General features: G+C 45.8%; 1 protein-coding gene across 1 annotated transcript in view; it reads left to right on the forward strand.

Annotated features, from left to right (window-relative positions):
• The window catches only part of ADK (adenosine kinase), a 511,546-nt gene that overhangs the window by 35,195 nt on the left and 451,444 nt on the right, over nucleotides 1-24,907 (forward strand). The window lies entirely within an intron of this gene.

The following is a 24,907-nucleotide window of genomic DNA, read 5'->3' on the forward strand; positions in this document are numbered from 1 at the left end:
GCTGCACTAAGCTGTGTGCACTAATCTCTATCTGACATTCTACGTTGAAATCCTACACACAGGCTTGTGTAGCAGAGGTGTACATGAAGTAGAGTGATCTGTGCAGGTTCTGAACTGTAAGGATGTTCTAGTAATGGCCTTTCTCTTATCTGCAGAGCAGATCCTATGCTGTAGAGTCCTGTCTGCTTCTTCACACCTGTGTCTGGAGCTCCGTGGAGGGTGAGATCTCCGTATTTGGCAGCAGGACAGGGCATTGTAGGTTCATTAGGTGGTGGAGCATGGTCACACTACACCATGTCACCCTGAATATTATTTATTATTATAGCGCCATTTATTAAAACAAGTACAGTAATCTTAAACACAAGTCACGACTGGTACAGGAGGAGAGTGGACCCTGCCCACGAGGGCTCACAATCTACAAGGGATGGGTGAGGATACAGCTGGTCATTCAGTGGTTTGGTCGATCGGTGGTTACTGCATGTTGTAGGCTTGTCGGAAAAAGTAGGTCTTCAGGTTCTTTTTGAAGGTTTCCATGGTAGGCGAGAGTCTGATGTGCTGTAGTAGAGAGTTCCAGAGTAGAGGGATGTCCTGGAGAAATCTTGCGATTGTGGGAATAGGAGATAAGAGGGGAGTAGAGGAGATCTTGTGAGGATCGGAGGTTGCGTGCAGGTAAGTACTGGGAAACGAGGTCCCAGATGTATGGAGGAGATTTTGGTTTTGGATTGCTTTGTATGTCATGGTCAGGGTTTTGAACTGGAGTCTCTGGGTAATCGGGAGCCAGTGCAGGAATTGACAAAGAGGTGAGGCCGGGGAATAGCGGGGGGGCAGGTGTATTAGTCTGGTGGCAGAGTTTAGAATAGATTAGAGGGGTGTGAGAGTGTTATAGGGGAGGCGACAGAGCAGGAGGTTGCAGTAGTCAAGGCGGAAGATGATGAGGGCATGGACTAGGGTTTTTGCAGATTTTTGGTTGTGCGACATTTACAGTTGGTACAGAAAGTATTCAGACCCCTTTACATTTTTCATTCTTTGTTTCATTGCAGCCATTTGCTAAATTCAAAATAGTTCTTTTTTTTTTTTATTCATTAATATACACTCTGCGCCCCATCTTGACTGGAAAAAACCCCAGAAATGTAGTTAATTTTTGCAAATTTATTAAAAAAGAAAAACTGAAATCTCACATGGTTATAAGTATTCAGACCTTTTGCTCAGTATTGAGTAAAAGCACCCTTTGAGCTAGTACAGCCATGAGTCTTCTTGGGAATGATGCAACAAGTTTTTCACACCTGGATTCTTCCTTGCAGATCCACTCCAGTTCCGTCAGGTTGGATGTGAACGTTGGTGGACAGCCATTTTTAGGTCTCTCCAGAGATGCTCAATTGGGTTTAGGTCAGGGCTCTAGCTGGGCCAGTCAAGAATGGTCACAGAGTTGTTCTGAAGCCACTCCTTTGTTATTTTACCTGTGTGCTTAGGGTCATTGTCTTGTTGGAAGGTGAACCTTAGGCCTAGTCTGGGGTCCAGAGCAATCTGGAAGACGTTTTCATCCAAGATATCTCTGTATTTGGCCACATTCATGTTTCCTTCAATGATAACCAGTTGGCCTGTCCCTGCAGCTGAAAAACACACCCATAGCATGATGCTGCCACCACCATGTTTCACTGTTGGTATTGTATTGGGCAGGTGATGAGCAGTGCCTGGTTTTCTCCACGCATACCACTTAGAATTATCGCCAAAAAGGTTTTTCTTCGTCTCGTCATACCATAAAATCTTATTTCTCATAGACTGGGATTCCTTCATGTGTTTTTTAGCAAACTCTATGCGGGCTTTCATATGTCTTGCACTGAGGAGACTCTTCCATCTGGCCACTCTGCCATAAAGGCCCGACTGGTGGAGGGCTGCAGTGATAGTTGACTTCGTGGAACATTCTCCCATCTCCCTACTGCATCTCTGGAGCTCAGCCACAGTGATCTTGGGGTTCTTCTTTACCTCTCTCACCAAGGCTCTTCTCCTACAATTGCTCAGTTTGGCTGGACGGCCAGGTCTAGCAAGACTTCTGATGGTCCCGAACTTCTTCCATTTAAAGGGAACCTGTCAGCAGATTTTGCCGCTATAAGATACTGCCGCTGCATTTCAGGGTTTATCTACAGCATTCTATAATGCTGTAGATATGCCCCCAGTCCGACCTGCAGGTGAAGAAAAATAAGTTATATTATACTCACCGGTGGGGGGGGGGGTTGGTCCTGTGCGGTCCGGTCCAATGGGTGTTGCAGGTCTGGGGCCTCCCATCTTCTTGCAATCCCGCCCTCCTGCTTCATCACTCCCCGGCATCGGCGCTCCTGCGCAGGCGTACTTCTCTGCCCTGTTGAGGGCAGAGCCAAGTACTGCAGTGCTCTGACCTTTCCCAGCGCCTGCGCACTGCAGTACTTTGCTCTGCCCTGAACAGAGCAGATAAGTGCACCTGCGCAGGAGCGCCGATGCCAGGAGCGATGAAGAAGCAGGAGGGCGGTGTAGCATGAAGATGAGAAGCGCCGGACCCAGACCTGTGACACCCATCGAACCGGACCGCACAGGACTAACCCCCTCCCCCCGAGTGAGTATAATGTTACTTATTTTTCTTCACTTGCAGGTCGGACTGGGGGCATATCTTCAGCATTATTAAATGCTGTAGATAAGCCCTGAAAGGCAATGGCTGCATCTTATTGCGATAAAATCTGCTGACAGGTTCCCTTTAAAGATTATGGCGGTCTCTGTGCTCTTAAGGTACCTTCACACTAAGCGACGCTGCAGCGATACAGACAACGATGCCGATCGCTGCAGCGTCGCTGTTTGGTCGCTGGAGAGCTGTCACACAGACCGCTCTCCAGCGACCAATGATGCCGAGGTCCCCGGGTAACCAGGGTAAACATCGGGTTGCTAAGCGCAGGGCCACGCTTAGTAACCCGATGTTTACCCTGGTTACCAGTGTAAAATGTAAATAAACAAACAGTACATACTCACCTTCACGTCCCCCGGCGTCCGCTTCCTGCACTGACTGTGAGTGCCGGCCCTAACAGCAGAGCGGTGACGCAACCGCTGTGCTGTGCTTTCACTTTACGGCTGGTGCTCAGTCAGTGCAGGAAGCGGACGCCGGGGGACGCGAAGGTGAGTATGTACTGTTTGTTTTTTTACATTTTACACTGGTAACCAGGGTAAACATCGGGTTACTAAGCGCGGCCCTGCGCTTAGTAACCCAATATTTACCCTGGTTACCATTGTAAAACATCGCTGGTATCGTTGCTTTTGCTGTCAAACACAACGATACACGGCGATCTGACGACCAAATAAAGTTCTGAACTTTAACCAACGACCAGCGACATCACAGCAGGATCCTGATCGCTGCTGCCTGTCAAACACAACGATATCGCTAGCCAGGACGCTGCAACGTCACGGATCGCTAGCGATATCGTTTAGTGTGAAGGTACCTTTAGGAACCTTGAGTACTGCAGAAATTCTGTTGTAACCTTGGCCAGATCTGTGCCTTGCAACAATTCAGTCTGAGCTCCTTGGCCAGTTCCTTTGACCTCATGATTCTCATTTGGTCTGACATGCACTGTGAGCTGTGAGGTCTTATATAGACAGGTGTGTGCCTTTCCAAATCAAGTCCTATCAGTTTAATTAAACACAGCTGGACTCCAATGAAGGAGTAGAACCATCTCAAGGAGGATCACAAAGAAATGGGCAGCATGTAACTTAAATATGAGTGTGTGAGCAAAGGGTCTGTATACTTATAAGGCCATGTTCACACTTTGCGGTTTTTCCCGCGGATCCGCGGCGATTTTGATGCTGCGGGTCCTCAGCAGTTTCCATAGCGTTTACATTAACATGTAAACCCTATGGAAACCGCAAACCTCAGTGCACATGCTGCGGGAAAAACTGCGCAGAAACGCAGCGGTTTACAACCCGCAGCATGTCACTTCTTTGTGCAGAATCGCTGCGATTCTGCACCCATAGAAATGCATTGAACCGCTTACTTCCCGCATGGGGCTGTGCCCACGTTGCGGGAAGTACGTGGATAATGCGCAGTTGCTACCCGGGGTGGAGGAGAGGAGACTCTCCTCCAGGCCCTGGGAAGCATGAATAGTGTAAAAAAAAAGAATTAAAATAAAAAATGACGCTATACTCACCTCACAGCGCTGCCCGCGGCCGTCCGGTCTCACTTGCTGTGCGAGCAGGACCTGTGGTGACGTCGCGGTCACATGACCGTGATGATGCCGCGGTCACATGACCGTGACGTCACGAAGGTCCTTCTCGGCACAGCATCTTTGGAATCGGACCGCCGAGTGCAGCGCCGAGGAGATCCGGACATCAGAGGGTGAGTATAACCATTTTTATTATTTTTATCATTACTACTGATGCTGCATATTGCTGCATATGCAGCATCAATAGTTCAGGAGTGGAGTAATCCCGCAGCGGAAACCGCGGAACAAACCGCGATAAATCTGCAGGGATAACCGCAGCGGTTTTGCCCTGCAGATTTATCAATTCCGCTGCGGGATAAACCCGCAGAGCACATCGCAAAGTGTGCACATGGCCTTACAATGTGATATTTCAGGTTTTCTTTTTTTATTAAATTTGCAAACATTTCTACATTTCTGTTTTATTTTTCAGTCAAGATGGGGTGCAGAGTGTACATTAATGTGAAAAAAGGAACTTTTTTGAATTTACCAAATAGCTGCAATGAAAAAAGGATTGAAAAATTTAAAGGGGTCTGAATACTTTCCGTACCCACTGTAGGTAGTAAAAATACACTTTTTCATTCCTATCATGTCACTTTGCATTAATTCCTGAACATTTCCTAAGGGTTAAAAAACTACCTGACAGCAGTTTTCAATATGTCGAGGGGTGCTCTTTTTAAAATGGTATCCCTTTTGGGGGTTTCCCAATATATAGGACCCCTAAAGTCACTTGAAACCTGGAAAGGTCCCTAAAAAAAAATAATTGTAAATTTCCTTGAAAAAATGAAAAATTACTGCTACATTTTTATACCTCCTAAAAGGCTAACAAAATAAAAGAACACACATGGTGCTGATGTAAAACAGACATGAGGGAAATGTTATTTATTAATGTTTTTCTATTTTATGCCTATCTGGATTAAAGTGATAATCATTCAGAGTTTGAAATTTGCTAATGTTTTCAGATTTTTCTCAAATTTCTGATTTTTTTTGCAAATAAACATATCGACCTATATTTACCATTATCATAAATTCTAATTTACCAGTAAAGAACAATCTCAAAATCACTGGTATTTGTTGAAGCGTTCAAGAGTTAGTTACACATAAAGTGACACTGGTCAGATTTAAAAAATTTGTCCCGATCACGTTAAAACCTTGTGGAAGGAAAAAATAAAAATTAAGATTTTCCCCACAAAAATGTTGCTTTAGCCTTAAATTTCTTTTTCACAAGGGAAACAGGAAAAATTTGTGCACAGAATTTGTTACCCAATATCTCCTTCGTACAAAAATAATCCATATGTGGAGGAAAACTACTGTTTGGGTGCACGCACGGCAGGGCTCGGAAGGGAATGAGCATCATTTGATTTTTGGATTACACAATTGACTGGAATATAGCGGGCGCCATGTCGCATTTGCAGAGCTCCTGATGTGCCTAAACAGTGGAAACCCCTCCACAAGTGAGCCCATTTTGAAATAAAAGATGAAGTTTTTTTTTTTAAATTTGTTTATTGATTACAAAAATAAACTGTATTACATACAATTTGCATTCAGGTTGTTAAGCATAGTATGCAGTACATATAAACTGTGTAATATTAAACATATAGTAAAATGTAAGTTCCGCCTATAACCAGCGTTATCTTAAGGTACCGTCACACTGAGCAACTTTCCAACGAGAACGACAGCGACCCGTGACGTTGCAGCGTCCTGGATAGCGATCTCGTTGTGTTTGACACGCAGCAGCGATCAGGATCCTGCTGTGACATCGCTGGTCGGAGCTAGAAGTCCAGAACTTTATTTCGACGCTGGATCACCCGCTGTCATCGCTGGATCGGTGTGTGTGACACCGATCCAGCGATGTGTTCGCTTGTAACCAGGGTAAACATCGGGTTACTAAGTGCAGGGCCGCGCTTAGTAACCCGATGTTTACCCTGGTTACCATTGTAAATGTAAAAAAAAAAAACCAGTACATACTTACATTCCGGTGTCTGTCACGTCCCTCGCCGTCAGCTTCCCGCACTGACTGTGAGCGCCAGCCGTAAAGTAAAAGCAGAGCACAGCGGTGACGTCACCGCTGTGCTTTACAGTCGGCACTGACACAGTCAGTGCGGGAAGCTGACGGCGGGGGACGTGACAGACATCGGAATGTAAGTATGTACTGTTTTTTTTTTTTACATTTACAATGGTATCCAGGGTAAACATCGGGTTACTAACTACTAAGCCCTGCGCTTAGTAACCCGATGTTTACCCTGGTTACCCGGGGACTTTGGCATCGTTGGTCGCTGGAGAGCTGTCTGTGTGACAGCTCTCCAGCGACCACACAACGACTTACCAACGATCACGGCCAGGTCGTATCGCTGGTCGTGATCGTTGGTAAATCGTTTAGTGTAACGGTACCTTTATATTCGTAGTGGATATTGGGTTGATTGTAACATATGTATGATACAGGTAAGAAAACCTGTGAAACTAGAACTCTTAAAATAAAACTGTATCTACTCTAGTTACTAATTACTAATTCGCCGCATTACCTCATATCCATCCCCCCATGCAATGCCCCAGGCCACCACCACCGGAGGGGAAAAAAAAACAACCCATCATGACACATCTACAGAGTGAGATGAGAAGAATTCCATCGACCCCAGATTTTTTCACATTTTCCCGGGCAGCCCCTGTTCTGATATAGCGTACGTTCGTACGGAATGATGGAGTTAACCAGGTCAATCCAAGTTCTTATGGATGGACATAAAGTTCCCATCCATCTCAGCGATAAAAGTTGAAGTTTATTCCACAAAAATTTTGTTTTAGCAACAAATTTTTCATTTTCACAAAGATAACAGGAGGAAATGGGCCACATACCTTGTTGTACAATTTCTCCTGAGTACAGAGATATTTCCCCCCAACCCTTCATATGTGGTTCTGTAGAGCTGCCAAGGTTCCAAAGAAGCAAAAAACCCCACAAGTGATCCCATTTTGAAAACTACACCTCTTGAACAATGCCACTAGGGTTGTAGTGAGCATTTTAAAGCCACAGGTATTTCACATACAATTGTATAACATTGGCCTGTGCAAAATAAAATATTAAGTGCTACTAGGAGAAAATGAATACAATTCATTATGCAATGTCTCCTGATTACGGTAATACCCCATATGTGGTCAAAAAATAGAATTAGACTTACCGGTAATTCGGTTTCTAGAAATTTTCCAGGACAGTCACCTTGGAGGATGTCTCACCGCCCTAATGGGGGACAGGAAACACAAAGAGGTTAAATAACCCTCCCCTTCCTGCTGTCTCCAGTGTTTTTTTCTGGACACACAAGCATGTATAGTTACCACAAAAAAGCAGGAATCATCCAATAGGAATATCAGATAGGGAGGGAAATTAGTGCTGTTGTGGAAGGTTCCTAGAAACCGAATTACCGGTAAGTCTAATTCTATTTTCTCCAGTGACTTTCCACGACAGTCACCTTGGAGTAATACCAACACTGATTTATTTAGGGAGGGACCACAGCTTGCAGAACACATCTGCCGAATATTAGATCCCTGTTAAAGCTCAGTCTATAATGTCTGGTGAAGGTATGTACAGAAGACCATGTAGCTGCTCTGCATATCTGCTTAGATGAAGCGTTCCCTCGCGCTGCCCAGGATGTAGAGACCGACCGGGTGGAGTGAGCCTTTAGTGAAGCAGGAGGAGGAAGATATTTTATCGAGTACGCTAGACAAATGGCCTGTTTGATCCAGTTTGCAATCGTGCTTTCAGCTGCCTTTTTACCCTTATTTTGGCCTGAAAACTGAATAAAAAGATTCTGGTCAATCCTCCAATCTCTGGATTGTTCCAAGTAATGGAGCACCACTCTGCGGACATCCAGAGTGTGGAAATTTTCTTCCTTCGCATTAGAAGGATTTGGGCAAAATGAGGGCAGCACAATATCTTGACCCCTATGGAAGTCTGAGGCAACCTTGGGCACAAAGGAGGGATCTAAACGTAAAACTATACTATCAGAGTTTATAGTTAGGTAGGGTTCCTGTATTGACAGGGCCTGGAATTCTCCTATGCGTCTAGCCGTGGTAATTGCCACCAGAAGAACCGTCTTAAGAGCCAGGGTTTTAAGAGATATTGAGGACAAGGGCTCGAAAGGAGCCTGGGTTAGACTGTTGAGTACTAAATTTAAGTCCCAGGGAGGGACCCGGTTAGGGAGCCTAGGACGTATTTTACTTGCAGAGGTTATAAATTGTTTAATCCAGCGGTGGCTTGCCAGGTCTTGGTCAAAAAAAGAACTAAGAGCAGAAATCTGAACTTTCAGAGTGCTTAGGGAAAGACCTAGCTCCAACCCTTTCTGGAGGAAGTCCAGGATCTGAGCAATGTTGGGGTGGAAGGGATCGGGGACATTGAGAAGGCACCAGGAAGAGAACTTTTTCCATTCTTTGCCATAGATGGCATTCGTCACTGGTTTCCTGCTCTTTTGGATCGTTTGGATTTCCCTGTCCGAGAGACCTCTGGCTTTTAGGATGCTGGCTTCAGTAACCAAGCCGCTAGGTTCAGTCTATTCAAGTCTGAGTAATGTAGGGGACCCTGGTAAAGGAGGTCAGAGGTCTGGAGTAGAAGTAAGGGCCCCTCTAATGCCATGTCCATCAGTGCGCTGTACCAGCTGCGCCCTGCCCACACTGGAGCAATTAGGATCGTTGAGACCTGGTCCAATCGGATCTTCTGCAGTGTTTTCGCCAACATAGGGATAGGCTGGAAGGCATAGGCCAGGTTTAAATTCCATGGATGGGCGAAAGCATCTCCCCCCTCGAGCCCCATAAGCCGGACTGAGGGAGAAACATTTTTTTGTTTTTGCATTCTGAGCATTTGCAAACAAATCGACGTCTGGTCTCCCCCATCTCGCAGTCAGGGATAGGAAGACCGCTTGGTTCAGGCACCATTCTCCCAGATGGACATCCCTCCTGCTCAGGAAGTCCGCCTGGGCATTGTCTGAACCCTTGAGATGTGTTGCCGAGATAGACCATATGAATCATGTATTTCACAGATTTACATGTCCAAATTGTCTCTTCATAGAACTCTAGTGCCACCTATTAGAAGTAGCAATCCTAAGAGTCAATATCGACCCTTTAACAAGCCTTGCCACATGATTTAGGATGAAAGGCAATCCATAATCTCAATTTGCAGGCTTTATGTTTTGGAGTACTGTCCCTCATCAGTCCTAAGTGTGAGATCTGGTTTGGCTGGGTGAGAGGCGTCTGATCGGGATCCAAGGGGTAATTTTTCTCATTGTGGAGAGTGATATGTCAAGCCTGCCATGCAAAGGTGAGGAGACTTTTAAGACTTGCAATGCTCATTAAAGCAACGATATTGAGTTTTAGGATTGCTAATTCCAATAGGTGGCACTAGAGTTCTAGTCCTCATCCTCTCTAAAGAGACAATTTACATATTTAAAGGGAACCTGTCACCCCCCCCCCCCCCCTGGCGTTTTTAACTAAAAGAGCCACCTTGTGCAGCACTAATGCTGCATTCTGTGAAGGTAGCTCTTCTTTTTGTGGTCCCTTCCAAGGCTGCAGTATTACTTTTTATAATTTGAGCGCCATACCTTTAGTCTGTCCGGGGGGCACGTCTTTTCCCCCGGACACAACCGCCTCCCAGGCATCACCCATCCCCTCCGTGCGCCACCTCTTCTGCCTTCAATAACGTACCCTTCGCTGTGCTTTCCTTTTTCGGGCATGCGTAATTTGCCCGAAAAAGGAAAGCACAGCTCAGGCGCTGGATACGTTACTGAAGGCAGAGCAGGCGGTGCCCGGCGCATGGAGGGGCTGAGTGATGGCTGGGAGGCGGTTGTGTCCGGGGAAAAAGACATGCCCCCCGGACAGACTAAAGGTATGGCGCGCAAATTATAAAAAGTAATGCTGCAGCCTTGGAAGGGACCACAAAAAGAAGAGCCACCTTGACAGAATGCAGCATTAGTGCTGCACAAGATGGCTCTTTTAGTTAAAAACGCCTGGGGGGGTGACAGGTTCCCTTTAATTTCTCAGTATCTTTTACTTAGCCCCTCTACTAAAATGGCCATTTTGCTGGAGTTTAAATTTTTTTTTTACTTCAGCAAAATGGCTGAGGCACATGTGCAGTAGCATCTATCAGCAAGTGATGCTCTCAATCTGCTCAAGCACCAACCACCAGTGGGCAGGGCTTGCACAGATAGATGCTAATGCTCATGCACAGCTGGTGCTACTTTGTTGTAGTTACATTTTTTTTTTTCTTAAAGACCATAATATTAACTGCCGAAGCGCAGTATTTAAAGTGGAAGGCAGGTCACTGAATCTTCAGTGACCTGTTATTTAAGCCAGAATTATGACGATGAGGCCCGCCCACAGTCTCACCCCAAAGCATGAGCATATCATTAACTCAAAACTGCAAACACAGATTAAACAAGAACTATAAGACAGATTTCTTCAAGCCAAATATCATTTTTATCAGTGTAACAGCGACAACCTGACAATGCCTGTAGTTTCTAAGCAAAATCTTGATGACAGGTTTGCTTTAAAGGTATAAAAATTAACATATTGGTTTTTTATCGCAAATAAACGCAAGTCATATCAAACAAATTTTACCAGTATCGTGTGTAAGTAGTAGCATTGTACATAGTGAAGAGGCAGTGACCCACAAAGTTCCAACACAAAAGTCTCTTTAATGTGTTTCCTCACAGCATTAAAGTCTAATTCACACAAATGCATATAACTTCAGTGTATATTATCAGTGTTCAGTTCACACCAGTTCATAGCAATACATATCATATGGCTCAGGGCCGGACTGGGACTAAAATTCAGCCCTGGCATTTGAAGTTACACAGGCCCACTTGTCACATGGTGACTGTATAATATCTTTGTACACTTGTAGGCAGGGCCGGTTTTAGGCAAAGTGGGGCCCTAGGCAAAGTTTAAAATGGGTCCCCAAATGCTAACATATTGCACATCACACAGAAGCCTTTCTGTTGTATTTACGTGCGCTGAGTTCAGGCCGCTAAACGAGTTTGATCGACAATACTGAAGTTGTTCAACGCTTGTTTCCCGGCCTCTTTCCACCAGCTGAGGAATAATGATGAGACAGAACGATCACTAATAGATCACTAACAGATCACCATACAGTATCATGTTATCAGCAGCACATCTACAGTTTACACCGGCGATGTCCTGCTGACAACAAGGCTTTTTGTTCCAGCAAAAACAATCCGAATATGCAGCATTTTACTTGTTTAGTAAAATACACCCCATAGTCCTCCATATATTATAATGTGCTCCATAGTCCTCCATATAGTATAATACACTCCCTATAGTCCTCCATATATTAAAATACACTGCTCAGTCCTCCACATAGTATAATACACTCCTCATAGTCCTCCATATAGCATAATACAATCCTCATAGTCCTCCATATAGCATAATACAATCCTCATAGTGCTCCATATAGTATAATGCACCGCCACAGTCATCCATGTAGTACAATTCACTTCCCATAGTATAATGCACCCCATAGTTCTTCATATAGTATAACGTATTCCCCATAGTCCTCGATACAGTATAATGCAGCCCACATATAGTATAATGCAGCCACCCCAGAGTATAATGCAGCCACCCCAGAGTATAATGCAGCCACCCCAGAGTATAATGCAGCCACCCCACAGAGTATAATGCAGCCACCCCAGAGTATGTAACCCCCATAGAATATAATACAGCCCACCTCCCCATAATATATAATGTAGCCCCCCATAGAATATAATGCAGCCCCCCATAGTATATAACGCAGCCTCCCCCATAGAATATAATATACCCCCACAATAGTATATAACACAGCCACATAGTACATAACATGGCCTCCCCCATAGAATATAATATACTCCCCATAGTATATAGCAAAGCCCGCATATTATATAGCACAAACCGCATAGTATACAGCACAGCCTGCATACTATAGCACAGCTCGCGTAGTAGATAACACAGCCCACACAGCAGTATTCAGCACAGACCACACAGTAGTATACAGCACAGACCACACAGTAGTATACAGCACAGCCCACGTAGAAGTATACAACACAGTCCACACAGTAGTATACAGCACAGCCCACAGAGTAATATATACAGCACAGCCCACAAAGTAATATATACAGCACAGCCCACAAAGTAATATATACAGCACAGCCCACAGAGAACTATATACAGCACAGCCCACAGAGAACTATATACAGCACAGCCCACAGAGAACTATATACAGCACAGCCCAGAGTACTATATACAGCACAGCCCAGAGTACTATATAAAGCACAGCCCAGAGAGTACTATATACAGCACAGCCCAGAGAGTACTATATACAGCACATCCCAGAGAGTACTATATACAGCACAGCCCACAGAGTACTATATACAGCACAGCCCACAGAGTACTATATACAGCACAGCCCACAGAGTACTATACACAGCACAGCCCACAGAGTACTATATACAGCACAGCCCACAGAGTACTATATACAGCACAGCCCACAGAGTACTATATACAGCACAGCCCACAGAGTACTATATACAGCACAGCCCACAGAGAACTATATACAGCACACAGTAGTATACAGCACAGAGCACAGCCCACAGAGAACTATATACAGCCCACAGTAGTATACAGCACAGAGCACAGCCCACAGAGAACTATATACAGCACAGAGCACAGCCCACAGAGAACTATATACAGCCCACAGTAGCATACAGCACAGAGCACAGCCCACAGATAACTATATACAGCCCACAGTAGTATACAGCACAGAGCACAGCCCACAGAGAACTATATACAGCACAGAGCACAGCCCACAGAGAACTATATACAGCCCACAGTAGCATACAGCACAGAGCACAGCCCACAGAGAGCTATATACAGCCCACAGTAGTATACAGCACAGAGCACAGCCCACAAAGAACTATATACAGCCTACAGCAGTATACAGCACAGAGCACAGCCCACAGAGAACTATATACAGCCCACAGCAGTATACAGCACAGAGCACAGCCCACAGAGAACTATATACAGCCCACAGCAGTATACAGCACAGAGCACAGCCCACAGAGAACTATATATAGCACAGAGCACACAGTAGTATACAGCACAGAGCACAGCCCACAGAGAGCTATATACAGCCCACAGCAGTATACAGCACAGAGCACAGCCCACAGAGAACTATATACAGCCCACAGCAGTATACAGCACAGAGCACAGCCCACAGAGAACTATATATAGCACAGAGCACACAGTAGTATACAGCACAGAGCACAGCCCGCAGAGAGCTATATACAGCCCACAGCAGTATACAGCACAGAGCACAGCCCACAGAGAACTATATACAGCCCACAGTAGTATACAGCACAGAGCACAGCCCACAGAGAGCTATATACAGCCCACAGTAGTATACAGCACAGAGCACAGCCCACAGAGAACTATATACAGCCCACAGCAGTATACAGCACAGAGCACAGCCCACAGAGAACTATATACAGCCCACAGCAGTATACAGCACAGAGCACAGCCCACAGAGAACTATATATAGCACAGAGCACACAGTAGTATACAGCACAGAGCACAGCCCACAGAGAGCTATATACAGCCCACAGCAGTATACAGCACAGAGCACAGCCCACAGAGAACTATATACAGCCCACAGTAGTATACAGCACAGAGCACAGCCCACAGAGAACTATATACAGCCCACAGCAGTATACAGCACAGAGCACAGCCCACAGAGAACTATATACAGCCCACAGCAGTATACAGCACAGAGCACAGCCCACAGAGAACTATATATAGCACAGAGCACACAGTAGTATACAGCACAGAGCACAGCCCACAGAGAGCTATATACAGCCCACAGCAGTATACAGCACAGAGCACAGCCCACAGAGAACTATATACAGCCCACAGTAGTATACAACACAGAGCACAGCCCACAGAGAACTATATACAGCCCACAGCAGTATACAGCACAGAGCACAGCCCACAGAGAACTATATACAGCCCACAGCAGTATACAGCACAGAGCACAGCCCACAGAGAACTATATATAGCACAGAGCACACAGTAGTATACAGCACAGAGCACAGCCCACAGAGAGCTATATACAGCCCACAGCAGTATACAGCACAGAGCACAGCCCACAGAGAACTATATACAGCCCACAGTAGTATACAGCACAGAGCACAGCCCACAGAGAACTATATACAGCCCACAGCAGTATACAGCACAGAGCACAGCCCACAGAGAACTATATACAGCCCACAGCAGTATACAGCACAGAGCACAGCCCACAGAGAACTATATACAGCCCACAGTAGTATACAGCACAGAGCACAGCCCACAGAGAACTATATACAGCCCACAGCAGTATACAGCACAGAGCACAGCCCACAGAGAACTATATACAGCCCACATCTCTTCTCTTCCTCCCCTCACCTCCTCCGAGAATGGCCCCACAGTCCAGAAAAAAAAAAAACTCTCCTCACCTCTCCTCGTGCCCAGCGTTGCTTCCTGGTTCCTGCTCCTGTCTCAGCAGCTGCAGTCTGCCCGGGACACAGCAGGTGCGCGATGATATGACATCATCGCGCACCCGCAGTGTCAGAGGCAGAGCGGGGAATGATGGGAGAGGAGCGTCTGTAGACGCTCTCTCCTCCATCATTGCATTCAACTGTACCGGGCACCGGCGTCTATACGCCGGTATAGTTGAATGCGACGGCGGGGGCGGCGGATTGAGCGGCCCACCACTGGCACCGGCCCTTCTGGCATTTGCCAGAAGTGCCCTATGGCCAGTCCGGCCCTGATATGGCTTTAGATTTACAGTCCCTAAACAGGCCAGACTTCCTTTGTCCACTTTCCCTGGGTGACCACACGCCATATTACAGTCTCCATACACACAGCCCCATATGATGCAGGCACTACTACATACGCCAGCCCCCTTCGACTAGTTCCCGTGGGTGTCCCGCATCACTGTATCACAGTCTCTTTACTCACACAGCCCAGGATATCCTCCGGATAGCAGCCGGACACCATATCCACCTGTTTGCAATCGTTACACATGCTAGTCCTCTTTCGGGCACAGGACATCCACCTCCGGCACAGGACTGTCCGCATCCGAGACCAGTACCATGGACGACTTGCATCGCTGTATACACTGTTGGTGCCAGGCTATTCAGCTGCCCTGGGTGCTGGCTCCACTGGCCTGTGCCACCATGCTCTCAGCCAGCGCTCTACAGGCCTCTGCTCTGCACACACCAGACTGACACTGATGTGCACCTGACACACCCATACCTCTTACTGCAAGGCTTTTAACATACACAAACCTGTGGCCTTCAGCCACATGGAAAACCCAGACCATAAATCTGTGACTCCCATGCACACCTATGGACTTCATCCGTCTGCATGCACAACCTGGGGAGAACACAGCGACCCCTACCTATGACATGAATCACTGCCTCACATTGCAATCACAGCTACACCTGCGACTGCCATGCACACCTATGGCCTTCATACGCCTCTGTGCGCATTCTGGGGAGCACAAACAGCGCCCCCAGCTGTAACAGGGGTCTCAAACATGAAATACAATATGTGACAAAAAATAATCTCCGAATTAGTGGGATCCGTTGAATGTTCCAGAGTTATTACCTCATAAAGTGACAGTGGTCAGAATTGTAAAATTTGGCCTGGTCATTAACCCCTTAAGCCCCGAGGGTGGTTTGCACGTTAATGACCGGGCCAATTTTTACAATTCTGACCACTGTCCCTTTATGAGGCTATAACTCTGGAACGCTTTGACGGATCTTGGTGATTCTGACATTGTTTTCTCATGACATATTGTACTTCATGTTAGTGGTAAAATTTATTCGATATAACTTGCGTTTATTTGTGAAAAAAATGGAAATTTGGCGAAAATTTTGCAATTTTCCAACTTTGAATTTTTATGCCCTTAAATCACAGACATATGTCACGCAAAATACTTAATAAGTAACATTTCCCACATGTCTACTTTACATCAGCACAATTTTGGAACCAACATTTTTTTTTTTTAAGGAGTTATAAGGGTTAAAAGTTGACCAGCAATTTCTCATTTTTACAACACCATTTTTTTTTTAGGGACCACATCTCATTTGAAGTCATTTTGAGGGGTCTATATGATAGAAAATACCCAAGTGTGACACCATTCTAAAAACTGCACCCCTCAAGGTGCTCAAAACCACATTCAAGAAGTTTATTAACCCTTCAGGTGTTTCACAGGAATTTTTGGAATGTTTAAATAAAAATGAACATTTAACTTTTTTTCACACAAAATTTATTTCAGCTCCAATTTGTTTTATTTTACCAAGGGTAACAGGAGAAAATGGACACCCAAAGTTGTTGTACAATTTGTCCTGAGTACGCTGATACCCCATATGTGGGGGTAAACCACTGTTTGGGCGCATGACCGAGCTCGGAAGGGAAGGAGCGCCATTTGACTTTTCAATGCAAAATTGACTGGAATTGAGATGGGACGCCATGTTGCGTTTGGAGAGCCCCTGATGTGCCTAAACATTGAAACCCCCTACAAGTGACACCATTTTGGAAAGTAGACCCCCTAAGGAACTTATCTAGATGTGTGGTGAGCACTTTGACCCACCAAGTGCTTCACAGAAGTTTATAATGCAGAGTCGTAAAAATAAAAAATCATATTTTTTCACAAAAATTATCTTTTCGCCCCCAATTTTTTATTTTCCCAAGGGTAAGAGAAGAAATTGGACCCCAAAAAATGTTGTGCAATTTGTCTTGAGTACGCTGATACCCCATATGTGGGTGTAAACCATTGTTTGGGCGCATAGCAGAGCTTGGAAGGGAAGGAGCGCCATTTGACTTTTCAATGCAAAATTGACTGGAATTGAGATGAGACGCCATGTTGCGTTTGGAGAGCCCCTGATGTGCCTAAACACTGAAACCCCCTACAAGTGACACCATTTTAGAAAGTAGACCCCCTAAGGAACTTATCTAGATGTGTGGTGAGCACTTTGACCCACCAAGTGCTTCACAGAAGTTTATAATGCAGAGCCGTAAAAATAAAAAATCATATTTTTTCACAAAAATTATCTTTTTGCCCCCAATTTTTTTATTTTCCCAAGGGTAAGAGAAGAAATTGGACCCCAAAAAATGTTGTGCAATTTGTCCTGAGTACGCTGATACACCATATGTGGGTGTAAACCATTGTTTGGGCGCATGGCAGAGCTTGGAAGGGAAGGAGCGCCATTTGACTTTTCAATGCAAAATTGACTGGAATTGAGATGGGACGCCATGTTGCGTGTGGAGAGCCCCTGATGTGCCTTAACATTGAAACCCCCCACAAGTGACACCATTTTGGAAAGTAGACCCCCTACGGAACTTATCTAGATGTGTTTTGATAGCTTTGAACCCCCAAGTGTTTCACTACAGATTATAACGTAGAGCCGTGAAAATATATATATTTTTTTTTTTCACAAAAATGATTTTTTAGCCCCAAGCTTTGTATTTTTACAAGGGTAACAGAATAAATTGGACCCCAAAATTTGTTGTCCAATTTGTCCTGAGTACGCTGATACCCCATATGTGGGGGGAACCACTGTTTGGGCGCATGACAGAGCTCGGAAGGGAAGGAGCGCCATTTGGAATGCAGACTTAAATGGATTGGTCTGCAGCCGTGACGTTGCATTTGCAGAGCCCCTGATGTACCCAAACAGTACAAACCCCCCACAAGTGACCCCATATTGGAAACTAGTCCTCCCAAGGAACTTATCTAGATGTGTTGTGAGAACTTTGAACCCCCAAGTGTTTCACTACACTTTATAACGCAAAGCCGTGAAAATAAAAATTCATTTTTTTTTTCACAAAAATGATTTTTTAGCCCCCAGTTTTGTATTTTCACAAGGGTAACAGGATAAATTAGACCCCAAAAGTTGTTGTCCAATTTGTCCTGAGTACGCTGATACCCCATATGTGGGGGGGAACCACTGTTTGGGCGCATGACAGAGCTCAGAAGGGAAGGAGCGCCATTTGGAATGCAGACTTAAATGGATTGGTCAGCAGCCGTCACGTTGCATTTGCAGAGCCCCTGATGTACCCAAACAGTACAAACCCCCCACAAGTGACCCCATATTGGAAACTAGACCTCCAAAGGAACTTATCTAGATGTGTTGTGAGAACTTTGAACCCCCAAGTGTTTCACAAAAGTTTATAGCGCAAAGCCGTGAAAATAAAAATTCTTTTTTTTTTTTCACAAAAATGATTTTTTAGCCCCCAGTTTTGTACTTTCACAAGGGTAACAGGATAAATTAGACCCCAAAAGTTGTTGTCCAATTTGTCCTGAGTACGCTGATACCCCATATGTGGGGGGGAACCACTGTTTGTGCGCATGATAGAGCTCGGAAGGGAAGGAGCGCCATTTGGAATGCAGACTTAAATGGATTGGTCTGCAGGCGTCACGTTGCATTTGCAGAGCCCCTGATGTACCCAAACAGTACAAACCCCCCACAAGTGACCCCATATTGGAAACTAGACCTCCCAAGGAACTTATCTAGATGTGTTGTGAGAACTTTGAACCCCCAAGTGTTTCACTACAGTTTATAACGCAGAGCCGTGAAAATAAAACATCTTTTTTTTTCTCACAAAAACGATTTTTAGCCCCCCCAAATTTTTAATTTTCCCAAGGATAACAAGAGAACTTGGACCCCAGAAGTTGTTGTTCAATTTGTCCCGAGTACGCTGATAACCCATATGTTGGGGTAAACCCCTTTTTGGGCGCACGGGAGAGCTCGGAAGGGAAGGAGCACTGTTTTGCTTTTTCAACGCAGAATTGGCTGGAATTGAGATTGGACGCCATGTCGCGTTTGGAGAGCCCCTGATGTGCCTGGACAGTGGAAACTCCCCAATTCTACCTGAAACCCTAACCCAAACACACCCCTAACCCTAATCCCAACGGTAACCCTAACCACACCCCTAGCCCTGACACACCCATAATTCTAATCCCAACCCTAATTCAAACCGTAAATGTAATTCAAACCCTAACCCTAACTTTAGCCCCAACCCTAACCCTAACTTTAGCCCCAACCGTAACCCTAACTTTACCTCCAACCCTAGCCCTAACCCTAGCCCTAAACCTAACTCTAGCCCTAACCCTAACCCTAGCCCTAATGGGAAAATGGAAATAAATACATTTTTAAAATTTTATTATTTTTCCCTAACTAAGGGGGTGATGAAGGAGGGTTTGATTTACTTTTATAGCGTTTTTTATATCGTATTTTTATGATTGGCAGCTGTCACACACTAAAAGACGCTTTTTATAGCAAAAAAGTTTTCGCGTCTCCACATTTTGAGACCTATAATTTTTCCACATTTTGCTCCACAGAGTCATGTGAGGTCTTGTTTTTTGCGGGACGAGTTGACGTTTTTATTGGTAACATTTTCGGACACGTGACCGTTTTTTATCACTTTTTATTCCGATTTTTGTGAGGCAGAATGACCAAAGACCTGCTATTCATGAATTTCTTTTGGGAGAGGCATTTATACCGTTCCGTGTTTGGTAAAATTGATAAAGCAGTTTTATTCGTCGGGTCAGTACGATTACAGCGATATCTCATTTATATCATTTTTTTATGTTTTGGCGCTTTTATACGATAAAAACTATTTTATAGAAAAAATAATTATTTTAGTATCGCTTTTTTCTCAGGACTATAACTTTTTTATTTTTTTGCTGATGATGCTGTATGGCGGCTTGTTTTTTGCGGGACAAGATGACGTTTTCAGCGGTACCATGATTATTTATATCAGTCTTTTTGATCGCGTGTTATTCCACTTTTTGTTCGGCGGTATGGTAATAAAGCGTTGTTTTTTGCCTCGTTTTTTTTTTTTCTTACGGTGTTTACTGAAGGGGTTAACTAGTGGGGCAGTTTTATAGGTTGGGTCGTTACGGACGCGGCGATACTAAATATGTGTACTTTTATTGTTTTTTTTTTTTTTATTTAGATAAAGAAATGTATTTATGGGAATAATATATATTTTTTTTTTATTATTTATTTAGGATTTTTTTTTTTTTTTTTTACACATATGGAAATTTTTTTTTTTTAACTTTTTTACTTTGTCCCAGCGGGGGACATCACAGATCGATGATCTGATAGTGTGCACAGCACTCTGTCGGATCACCGATCTCACTTACATCGGTGCAGGCTTACCAGCGTCTGCTCTGAGCAGGCGCTCGGTAAGCCACCTTTCTCCCTGCAGGACCCGGATGCCGCGGCCATCTTGGATCCGGGACCTGCAGGGAGGAAGGAGGTAGGAGACCCTCGGAGCAACGCGTTGCTCCGGGGGTCTCAGGGAAGCCCGCAGGGAGCCCCCTCCCTGCGCGATGCTTCCCTATACCGCCGGTACACTGCGATCATGTTTGATCGCGGTGTGCCGGGGGTTAATGTGCCGGGGGCGGTCCGTGACCGCTCCTGGCACATAGTGCCGGATGTCAGCTGCGATAGGCAGCTGACACCCGGCCGCGATCGGGCCGTGAGCGCGGCCGATCGCGTATGACGTACTATCCCGTCACCCGGAATTAAGTCCCAGGTCACCTTGACGGGATAGTACGTCATACGGGATTAAGGGGTTAAGATGAAAACAGGCTTGGGGTGCAATTTTTTCCCTACTGCTGTTTAAATAGAAACTGCAATTTCAAAACAAGTTGAAAATATATATTACGTTACATACAGCTCTGGCAAACATTAAGAAACCATGCAAAATTTTCAGTTTGTCTGATTTTTCTCTTTATAGGCAGTGGCGTAACTACAAAGTTATGGGCCCTGGTGCGAACTTTCAGATGCCGCCCCCCCCACCATGCCAAAATATTTTCCACCCAAATTCATATTTTCCCTATTCATTTTGCACACTATAGCTTTATTGCAAAAGTTGTATAGTGTGACCTCAGTGGCGTAACTATCCGGTGCCCCATCCTAGTATATATTTGTCCCCCGTATACTGTCGTTGTTACGTAATGTATAAAAGAAAATAAACCATTATACTCATCAGAGGCTTACATAGAAGTCATGGGTATCAATATAAGAAGTATAATGCACCCCCATAGTCCTCCTTATAATATAATGCACCCCCATAGTCCTCCATATAGTATAATACACTCCCTATAGTCCCACATATAGTATAATACACTCCCCATAGTCCTCCATATAGTATAATACACTCCCCATAGTCCTTCATATAGTATAATACACTCCCCATAGTCCTCCATATAGTATTATACCCTCCTCAGTCCTCCATATAGTATAATACACTCCTCATAGTCCTCCATATATTAAAATACACTGCAAAGTCCTCCATATAGTATAATACACTGCTCAGTCCTCCATATAGTATAATACACTCCTCATAGTGCTCCATATAGTATAATGCACCGCCATAGTCATCCATGTCGTATAATGCACCCCATAGTTCTTTATATAGTATAATGTATTCCCCATAGTCTTCGATATAGTATAATGCAGCCCACATATAGTATAATGCAGCCACCCCACAAAAGTATAATGCTGCCTTGCCATACAATATGTAACCCTCCTAGAATATAATGCAGCCCCCCTCATAGTATAATGCAGCCCCTCCATACAGGGGCAGTGAGAAAGACATGGGCAAATGGTGACTACGGGGCGAGGAGAAAGACACAAGGGGGCTAGGGCAGACAGGCACAAGGGTGACGCAGGGGGGCTAGGGAGCAAAGAAGACAGGCACAAGGGGACACACGGAGGCTAGAAGGCAGGGGAGAAGGGGACTAGTGGGCAAGGGAAACTGACACAAGGGTACAAGGGAGACTGACACAAGGGGACACAGGGGGACCAGTGGGCCAGGGAGACTGACAAGGGGGGACACACGGGGACTAGTGGGCCAGGGAGACTGACACACGGGGACTAGTGGGCAAGGGAGACTGACACAAGGGGACTGGTGGGCAAGGGAGACTGACACAAGGGAGCTAGCGGGCAAGGGAGACTGACAAGGGGATACACGGGGACAAGGGACGCAAGCACAAGGGGACACACAGGGACCAGTGGGCAAGGGAGACTGACAACGGGACACAGGGACAAGGGACACAAACACAAGGGGACACATGGGGACTAGGGGGACGGGGAGAAGGGCACAAGGGGGCAAGGGAGACAGGCACAAGAGGAAATAAGGGGACTCATAGGGCAGAGTAGATATGGACACACGGGGAGACAGAGCTGCAAGGGGACAGGGGAAAAAGGGGGGAGACTTGGGAGCAAGGAAGAATGGGGCACATGGATTATGAGGACAGGGTAGATGGGTAACACACGGTGAGAAAGGGGACAGGGGAGACTTGAGAACAGGGCAGACGAGTCACATGAGGACAAGGGGCTGGGAATGCATGCGGGTGCAGGAGGACTCAGGGCATGGGAGATAGGGAGCATTGGGGACCAGGGGAGGAGGGACAAGGTGTGTACGGGGGTGCAGAGTAGCACAATGACCTGAATCTGGGGACCTACGAGGACATGTGGCATGGGAGAGCAGGGAGGAAAAAGGGCTGGTGTCATGGGGCCGGCGACACACGGGCAGCAGACACACCTCACCTCCATGTTCTGATCCTCCACATGGCTGAGCCGCTGCGGCATCCCCCTCCTGGGCGGTTCAGTCCACCCCCCCCCCACCAGCTCTGGAGCTGCCTGTTCCCGGTCCCAGCAGCTGCCACATGCTCCACCAATATGGCCGCCGCCATCACCTGTGCAGATGCTGCCCTGCCTGGGCCCCGCACACTGCGGGTGCGAGATGAAGTGATGTCATCGCGCACACGCAGTGTCAGAGGGGAGTGATGGGAGAGGGAGCATCAGCTGACGCTCTCTCCTCCATCATTGCTTTCAACTGTACCTTTGTCATAGACGCCAGTATAGTTCAATGCGGCGGGGGGAGTCGGGTACCTCTGACCTGCCAGGCCCCTGACCTGCCAGGCCCGGTACCAGCGTTGACCGCTGCGACCATGTTAGTTACGCCCCTGCCCCTTCTGTTTTCTCAAGTGTGTGTGGCACAGCCCAAAATCTGATCCATTGCAATTCACTATTGAATAAGCTGAACCATAAGGTTTTGACATGACTATATCCAATAAGATAAAGGGTCAATCACTATAGAACTAATTTGTGCTGAAAAAGGTGATTTGACAGATGCGTATCATAAGGGCAGCAGAACAGGGAATGACTGAAAGCAATGCGGAAGCCTCCTGCCACTACTCACATACAATGCACAGCTCCTGGCACCAAGCGGCTGCTAATAACAGGAGGACAAATGCAGATCTGAGGCTTAAGGGACCCTTCGTCAGCAGGAGGAGGACGACGCAGCAACAGATTGCAGCTTTTTAGGTTTAGGCACTCAGCCACTCACTCAAGCAGCACCAGCTGCCTTCGACCAGTCTTTCCCTTTGGTGTGGCTGAAGGACCTGTGGACACGCCTCTCTCCAGTCACAAGGTTGGATCACGTGACCGCATTAAATCCATCTTCCTCCATGTAACTGGAGGACCTGCGGTGACGCCTCCCTGCTGCGGGTCATAATGATTGGGTCCTTCTCCTTCACTATTGCTGGACGGACGGGCCCCGTCGCAGCTGCGACCGCTATAGTTACGCCCTTTTATAGGTATATTTTTGAGTAAAATGTAAATTGTTCTTTTAATCTATAAACTGAAAACGTCTCTGAAGTTGCAAGCCATAAATTTTGTATTTATTTTCTGAAAATGAGAAATGGTCAAAATAACAAAAAATGCATTGCTTGCAGACCTCAAATAATGCAAAAAGACCAAGTTCATAATCATTTAGAAACAAGGGAAGAGTTGAAAAATCATTATTTTTGTGGAATAACCATGATTTTTAATCACAACATTCATGATTCTTGGCATACTTTCCACCACCAGTCTTTCACACTGCTTTTAGGTGACCTTATGCCCCTCCTGGCACAAAAATTTCAGCAGTTCTTTGATGGCTTGAGACTATCCATCTGCCAGAGGTTTTCAATGGGATTCAGGTCTGGAGATTGGGCAGGCCATGACAGGGATTTGATGTGGTGGTCTTTCATCCACACCATGATTGACCTAGCTGTGTGGCATGGCGCATTGTCCTGCTGGACAAACCAGTCCATAGAGTTGGGAAAAATTGCCTGAGCAGAAGGAATCAACTGTTTGTCCAGGATAATCTTGTATGCGGGTCGATTCCCACATCCTTCGCAAAGATTCCAGCCTTGCTGAAGCATCCCCAGATCATCACCAATCCTCCACCAAATGTCACAGTGGGTGCAAGATTCTGTGGCTTGTACGCCTCTCCAAGTTTCCGTCTAACCAATAGATGACCAGGTGTTGGGCAAAGCTGAAAATTGGACTCCTCAGAGAAGATTACCTTACTCCAGTCCTCTATGGTCCAATCCTTATGGTCTTTGGCAAACTTCAGCCTGGCTATAATTTGCTTCTCATTGATGAAAGGCTTTTTTCTAGCTTTAAATGACTTGAGTCCTGCCTCTAGGAGCCTGTTACGAACTGTTCTTGCCGTGCACATCACCCCAACTGCCATTTGCCATTCCTTTTGTAGGTCACTTGATGTCATCCTGCAGTTGCTGAGTGACATTTCAATAAGATGACTGTCATCCCGATCAGCGGAGAGTC

Source organism: Ranitomeya variabilis, chromosome 4 (assembly GCF_051348905.1).
Source record: "Ranitomeya variabilis isolate aRanVar5 chromosome 4, aRanVar5.hap1, whole genome shotgun sequence".
Lineage (NCBI taxonomy): Eukaryota > Metazoa > Chordata > Amphibia > Anura > Dendrobatidae > Ranitomeya > Ranitomeya variabilis.